Source organism: Mustela putorius, unplaced genomic scaffold (assembly GCF_011764305.1).
Source record: "Mustela putorius furo isolate JIRA1106 unplaced genomic scaffold, ASM1176430v1.1 tig00003976_pilon_pilon_pilon, whole genome shotgun sequence".
NCBI lineage: Eukaryota > Metazoa > Chordata > Mammalia > Carnivora > Mustelidae > Mustela > Mustela putorius.
The window spans coordinates 6,040,411-6,046,720 of record NW_025422118.1 but is presented as its reverse complement, the minus strand read 5'-3'; positions in this window follow the sequence as shown (position 1 = coordinate 6,046,720).

The following is a 6,310-nucleotide window of genomic DNA, read 5'->3' as shown; positions in this document are numbered from 1 at the left end:
TAAATGAAATATATCCTCCAGAATAAAATTTAATAAGAAGATGTAAGCAAAATACAGACTGTATCACATGTTCAAGGAAATTAAAGAAAATAAACTATGTAACAAATGAAAAGACAGGGATAATGAGCAACCTGAGCTTTTTAAGGAGAAAGTTACTAGAAATAATAACATGTAATATGATAATGCCATTGCATTTAAATGACATAAGATCCAGGAAAGGTGAGAATTAATAAAATAGCAATGGAATCAGGGATATGGAGGGTAGGCCTGCTAAAAACAAACAAACATACAAATTAAAAAAAAACCTTAACTATAGAGAAAAATCATAAAACACTAAAAAAAACCTAGTAAGCTATATGGAGAATAGACAGAAAATAATCATGCAAGTGATAAATGATTTTGAAGAAGAAATGGGACAATCAAATATATAATGGAAGAAAACATTTCTAGAGTTCATGAAGATTTCAATCTACAGACGAAAAGAGTTTACCATAATTTTGGAAATTATCAATAAGCTTCAAGACATAACCTAAAGGATCTTTTGCATTTCGAAAATAAAGAAAGGAATGTTATAAGGAGCCAGGCAAAAATAACTTACAAAGGGAAACAATCAGACTGACCTCAAAGGAAAACCTCAAAAACAAAATATTCCAGAAGGAGATGGCACAATATTTGTAGAGTTTTAAAGCAGTGGGAGAATGGAAACCAAGAATTTTTACATGTAGCCAAATTTCTATTCATGTGTTTTGACAACAGAAAGAAAAACTCAGAGACTAAAGCATAGCATAGCACTTCCTGAAAAAACCTTCCTGAGAATGGAGTCTAACCAACGAAGAGATTAATCAAAGTCAAGAAAGAGGTCATGAATCAAGAATATTTGGGAAAAGCTTATGTTGGACATCTAACCTATGGAAACAGAGAGTTGGCCCCAGGTCATTTTGCTAGTTGAGGGAAAAGATCATAGGTATCTAAATCTTCAAAGACAAGACATGCAGTAGAGAAAATAAGAGCTGGCATATAATTTGATAATTTAATGTAGTAGTAATAATTTTGCTGAGAGAACCACTCAGGAATATAACAACAAAACCCAGGCAGCGAAGTCTAAATGATCTAATTTGTATATCTTTAACAGGAAAAAAAAATCAATGTTATTTACTTTCTCAATTTCGTTAAGTGATAATTATAAATTTTGGCACATTAGTTAAGCACAGCATGTATTCCCTACCAGAAGAAACAGCAGTTCTCAAAAAACCGACACAATATATGTTTATCAAAAATAAAAAATTAAAATAAAAAAAAAAACCGACACAACAAGGATCAAGAACATATAGCAAAAGATACACACAAGCCCAAACCATGGACGACAGGAAAAAATATGTTTTTAAATAGAAAGGAGGGAAGAAGGGGAGGGAGAGAGGGAGGGAAGGAAGGAAAGAAGGGGAAGTGGAAGAAGGAACTAGTAGAACATAAAAAAGAAAACTATAACAAACAGAAACGTAAGATAACATAATAATTTCAAAAATGCATTATATATAAACAGATAACTTACCTATTCAAGGAAAAACTCCCAGATTAGGATTAAAAAAAAAAAGCATAAATTCAGTCCACAAAAAAAACATGCCTACAAAGCAGGTATGCATTAAGGCCAAAACTAAAATGATGGGCAAATACATAGCAGATAAGTGAAAAGTGAAATAAAACCACGTACAACTAAAATAGAAGGAGCCAGAGTTTCAAGAGTTAAGTCTGGCAAAGTGGAATTCAAAATTCAAGGATTAAATAGGACAAAGAGAGTCCTATTTTTATGATGAAGACATAACATGTAATAAATGTGTGTCGATCTTCTACCTGTATGCATCAAGCAGAATAAAATTAAACTATATAATATAAAAATCTGTTTAAAATGCAATGAAAATTTCACTGGAAATAAGAAGCATTAATACTGTTTCATGTCAAATATGAAAAGCCTTTGATGTTTTTAATAGAATATGCCTATTCCAAATGACATAGTCAATAAAGTTATGTATATCATTTCAAATTCTATATATCAAACTTCACATCTAATAGTAAAAATACATCTACATTTTATGTGTAAATGCTAATTTTTTTTTAAAATTAATCGTATAAAATGTAAAGAAAATTTAAATAAATACCAAAGAACTCTACACTCTCTTTGACCATAAGGCTCTAAGAAGAGAAATAAATAACAGAAGTACAAATAATTCACAAACTGAAATATCTTAACTCTAATGGGTATGAAGGAGGATATTGCGTGGAGCACTGAGTAGTATATGCAAACAATGAATCATGGAACACTACATCAAAAACTAATGATGTACTGTATCGTGACTAACATAACATAATAAAAAATTATAATTAAAAAAACCTCAGGTCAAAGAGAATGTCAACATCTTAAAACATTAAATAACAGTAAAGGAAACCTTCACATCCAAACTTCGTGAATGCACACAAAATTGTACTCAGAGGAAGATTTATACCCTGAACCAACACAATTACTTAACAAAACCAACATAAATAATTAATATTTCATTCAAAAAGTTGGAAGAATAAGTAAGCAAATTTCAAGGAAATGTATATATGAAATAAATTCACATGGGTAAAACCAAAACTCAATGAGTTAGGATTTTGTAAAATCTACAAAGCAAAACGGATGGATCTACCAACTGGTCTATCAAGAAATAAAAAAAGAAAACACAAGTATACAATAGAAGAGAACGCAAAGGGTGCATATTCACAGATTTCATGGAAATTAGAAGACTTTTTAAAAAATCCTTCATTTGATACTACACTAGTAAAATTGAAAAATGGATTAAAATAAAGATTTTACTGAAAAAAATGTAAATTACACAAACTAACTCAAAAAGTAAGAGCATTTAAACTGATTAATAACCAGTGGGGAGAAAATCAAAAGTACTGCAAAAACAAAAATAACACACACAAACCCTCAAAAAAAAGAGTAAGCTCAGATAGTTCCAAATGTGATTCATAGGCGCTCAGTAGTTTTTGAATGAAATAAGTAATTCTGAAAAAAATGAGGATTCTTTCTAATGTTTCCCTCAGGCTGTAGCCCTGGGAATAGCCTGGACTCATGGCCAGCTAAATCAGAAATAAATTTTAAAACCTTTATTTTTCTGGGCAGCATCAGGAGCCAAGAGAAGGTGGACAGTTAAATAAAACATCAGTTCACACCTATTAAAAGCAGTAGAGGCAGATTCCATGCCAAATTGGCTTGGAGAAATAGTGTGGCAGGTATGCTTTTAATGAAGATCATTTCTCCACCTTCCTGTTTTAATTTGATTTCCCTGGCAGAGTTGTGCTTCTCTGGCTTGGAGGAAATCTGCTTAACTACCACCCTTTCACACAGGGCCAGACAGAACTGGATTCCTTCAACCCTGTTGCAGTTTGGCATTTGACTTCCACTGGGACAGCAACATTGCCTCTACCAAAGCTCTGGAGAGCACCCAGCAGGAAAGGAGAGCCTGCCCCATTTGGCCAGGACAGGCCACACGATGTCAGGGGCAGAGGCTTTGCCCACTTTGAGCTAAATTATGAACTATATCCTCTTCCCAGATTTGTGGCAGCTACACAGACTCTCTTTGTAAATTGCAAACTGCCCCTCAAGCCAGGGGCACAGCTAAGACCTACAGCTTCTTCAGTGTAGAGCAGCTTGGGCTGCATCCTTAACCTCTAGGGTTCTCCATATATAACCACCCTTTCCATATAGATTACATGAAAATTATACATCCATTTCATTGTTTTCCAAGTAGGTTCAAAAGTATATCAGCCTGCAGAGTGTCCCACAAGGCTTTAATCCAGGCAGACAAGTGTTTGCCGAGCCGTATTTGTTTCCTATTGCTGCTCTAGCAAATTGCCACGCACTTAATGGCCTGAACCAACACACTTCTTTTTTTATTTTACACTTTAGAAGGTCAGAAGTCCAAAATGGACCTTATGGACTGAAACCAAGGTGTCAGCAGAGCTGCATTCTTTCTAGAGGTCTAGAAAATCTGTTTCCTTGCCTTTCCTATCTTCTAGAGGCACATGTATCTCTGACTCCTACCCTTTCCCCTCCATCTTTAAAGCTCTGCACTTCTGCTTCTTAGTCAAATCTTCTCTCCTGACTTCATCCCCTTGCTTCCCTCTTAGAAAGACCCTTGCAACTACATGGAATCCATACAGGTAAGTCAGGATAATCTCACAATCTCTAGATCTTTAACCATAATCAGAATGAGAGTGGAAAGAAGACCAATGTACCCCTAGACAATAACCTTATTGCTATCAAAGGCTCACATACCATGAGACCACGGATCATGCTACTGTATATGCAGAAGAGAAAAGTCCAGAATGATCTCATGCTAGGAGCATATTTCCATGGTCTCATAGAGCTTATAGTCCAGTTTAAGAGATACAAATTATACAATCATAAAAATGAACACATATGGTCATTTGCTATTTTCCATAAGGTTTATGAATAAAGCATATGAAGTAGAAGAATAGGCAGGCAGCATGGTTTTTACTGGAGTATCCAGAATGGCTGCACTAATAGTTGAGAAATGAATGTCAAATAGGGCTTGGCCAAAAACCCACTAGGAGGAAGAGGAGCATTCTTGGCAGATAGGAGTCAGTGCGTATGTGAGGATCATGTGGTAGGAAAGAGCTTGGTGTTTAAAGACCTGAACAAGGACCACTGTGACCCCCTTAATGCAACTGTCAACCCTCTAATATTTCCTACCTGAGGGGATTTATTTATTTTTCTCATTCCCATATGAAAGACCAGTTCTTTACAGAGTTCCAAATAAACATGATGTTTGTATAAGCATATAACTGTTCCTTTCTCATAATCTGCTTTCCTGGTTCATAAACTTCATGGTCTCAAGTGAACTTGCCTTCAGAGGTGAAAGGATCCTATAATTCAGCATGAAAGAGATAAAACCATCATCAATTCTAGTCCAGATCAGAGTTTCACCCCATTGCACCATGGAATGAAACACCAGCCTTCACTTAGATGGGGGTTTGCATCACTCTACCCCAGGATAGTCCCCTTTATTCTCTGAAGATTAGGGCTGGGGAACAGAGCACATGAGGATAGCTGGTTCAAGGGCAGAGTTAGCCAAAACCCGGAAAGGTAAGCCTGTAGGAGAGGAAGTGGAGGAGAAAGGAAAAAGAAATTTATATCAATTATGTGTAAGTCCCTTCTTACCTCTTTATACCCTAGACAATTAAATCCTGGACAGCTTGCTTGTCCACTTTGATCCTGGTTCGGTAGATCAAGGAGCCTAACAGTGGGATAACTTATTCAAGCTCTCAGTTCATAAATGATTATGACACTGGGGAGGGTATGTGCTTTGGTGAGTGCTGTGAAGTGTGTAAACCTGGCTATTCACAGACCTGTACCCCTGGGGATAAAAATATATGTTTATAAAAAATTAAAAAATAAATGATTATGATTTTGAAGCAGCCCTGTTTCCAAAGTTTTGCTCTTTCCATTATGTAACAAAGTTTCCAGCCCAGGAATGCAGGAAGAGGGCACACCGAGAGTAGCATGGAGCTGGATCCATGAGTGCCATTCTGAAATGGTTGGGAAATCCTGAAGTTTCCTCAGAGGATGAAGGACATTTCATGTGAATTCTCTTCCTTCTTCCATTCCCAGCACTACTCACAATGCCTGGCGCATATTTTGCACTAAATAAATATTTCCTATTTGACTGAGTGAAGAGAGGGAAAAAAAGAAGAATTAAATGATCCTCCTGTGCTAACATCGAAAGAGGGCAACAATTCTTTGCTTGAATTCTGTCTTCGCCTCTCACTAGTTGTGTGAATTTTGGCAAACTAGCATTTAAAAAAACAGTATAATAATAATAATAATTAATAATAATAATTGCTGACATATAGTAAATGTTCGCTTTGTGAAATCCTTTATGAATGTTAGTTTGTTTGATGCAATAAGCCCATTTCCAGTTGAGAAAACTGAGACTAATGAGAGGTTAAGTCAATGGTTTCAAATGAAGGTCATGACCCATCACTAGGAATGAAGTCAATGAAGTCGACTCCACCAGCCTAAATGCATACAGCATATATATACATATACACACATGTGTGTACATATACTCATACATACATATGAATCAAGGAAATATGTGGCATATGTGTATATGTACATGTGTATGCATATTCAAAAGTGTTTGAGGATAGTCAAGGTGGCCCAGTCAGTTAAGGCTCTTGATTTCGGTTCAAGTCATGATCTCAGGGTGGTGAGATTAAGCCCAGCATCGGGCTCCAGACTCAGTAC